Here is a 2,167-nt window from a genome sequence, read left to right as displayed (position 1 = left end):
ATAATAGATTGAATGAGCAATAATACAAGGATGGTCCGGATCTGGGGGTGGGAGGGTTTATTTTTCCATAGTTTTGTCCTCTTGTCTGATTGTTGTTATTGTTTGTTTTTTCTGTATTTTTTGTAATTTGTGCTGTATTGGTTGTGATTGTACATTGTATTTTTCTAAATGTGTATGAATACATTTTTGAAAAACATTTGATCAACAATAAAAAAGGATTTGGTCAGGATCTAGACTCAGTGTGTAGTTTATTAATTAATCAATGCTCTCTACATTAGGAAAACACATACCAGTGTACCAGAGGGAGTCACACACAGCTGTGCCTAGATAACCAAAATCCTTGAATCTACACACAGCAAATAAACTCAAATGACACAACGAGAAAAGGAGATCACACATACAGTATAGTCGATATAAAACTGGCCGCTTCAATCTGAAGAGCAACTAAAACAAAACACGGGAGTGTACCTTGTTCTTGTGAACACTAATGTTATCCACAGCATACACAGAGACCACGAAGTTCTTAAGGAGAAAACTAGTTACTAAAACAAAACACGTTAGTGTACCTTGTTAGCTAATGTTAGCTAGCTGACATTAACGTTACACATTGCACTCATATTACTCACCGGTCCCGCTGCTCTTACAGAACCGACTAACTCCCCTTTCGTGTATGTACAGCTCTCAACATGCCCAGACTTGTAGTGATGTTCACCTCGTTTTATACTTTTCGCCTAATTCTGAAAGAAACAGGTGAAATGTGCTAACGTGACGGCCGTCTTTGTGATGGTGACGCATATTGTGCGAGACCATAGGCTATATATGTCTTAAATGACATGATGAATTGGAAATGGGGGACCCTGATGTAAACAAGACGAAAGTCTTTCTCTGGTCTGCATCCCCTTAACAATTGTATGTTTTGAGCTGTACTGTACTGTACCCAATATACAAGCTGTTAATACACTTTTCAATCAATCAATCAAAACCAGAGACCTGTAGTTCACTGAGCGGTTTCACACGAACAAATGTGTAACTTCACAGTTTTACGACACATTTAAATTGTTTTGACTTGTAAAATGTTCTTTTAAATTGACAATCATCATATGTGTCATTCGTGGCACAATTCAAACGGGATCAAAAGATAACCTTTCTCTCTCCATTGACTTCAATGTATAATTTTCCGCTTCCGGGGTCCCATGGAGGCTCCCGGAAGGGGAGGGACTTCGCCTCTCTATGCGACTAGCCATGTTTAGGAGAGTAAACACAGCTGTCCAATGAGGGCTACAGGATAGGGATCGGTAAGCATAATAAGGAGGTTGACAAAAACAGGCACTAAAATAATAGACTGTATCAAGTGCTGTGTGCCTTTGAGCTAGCCCTGCGTTGTAATATGACATGTTTTGAGTTTGCTTACATTTTGGTAGAGCCCCCCTGGAGAAAAATGCACCAACTGCGTTACACTGCAAACCTATTCGCTCAGTGAAAGGAACATCATCGCAGTGGACAAGTGAATGTGTGAACACGGCTGTTATATCTCAGTAACATGGACTACCATCATATACTCTAATCCACTCACGATGACTCACTTTAGTGATCATCTGACTTTTCATCCAGCTCCATCCTCACATTATGGACAATCCCCTGCAGAGCTAACATCAGCTCTGATGTTTGATGAGCAGCAGAGCCTGCTAACAGGCTCACCTTAGTGAGTTAACTCGTAGAAACCAGCCCGTTAGCATTTAGCTTAAAACATTTCTGTTCTATTCTTCTGTACATCTGGGTATTTATGCTCTTGTGCTCAGCTCTTTATAACCATTTTTTCCATAAGTCATATCATAAACATTGCCAAGTGTTTAGAGTGAACGCAAAGAGGACAGATATAAAACGTTTGGATTACACGTCACCAGCAGCCGATAGGTTTATAGTAGGCCTACGACTCAGTATAAAGGACATTAGGCCATGTACCACCTGAGACTGAGTTCACATCCCAGCAGCAGGAGGACGATAAAGAGTGGCACTGACTGCAGTAATCACATTACACAAACTCATTATCTATAGGGCTAAGGGGGGGGGGGGGGGGGGGGGGAGAGAAGGAGAACACCAGAGTAATCACTTTTAAAGTTTATTCATTACGCTGCAGTTTGACTACAGCATAAGTACAAGCATAAAA

The sequence above is a fragment of the Gymnodraco acuticeps genome, unplaced genomic scaffold (assembly GCF_902827175.1).
Source record: "Gymnodraco acuticeps unplaced genomic scaffold, fGymAcu1.1, whole genome shotgun sequence".
Classification (NCBI taxonomy): Eukaryota; Metazoa; Chordata; class Actinopteri; order Perciformes; family Bathydraconidae; genus Gymnodraco; species Gymnodraco acuticeps.
Note: the sequence above shows the minus strand (reverse complement) of the source record.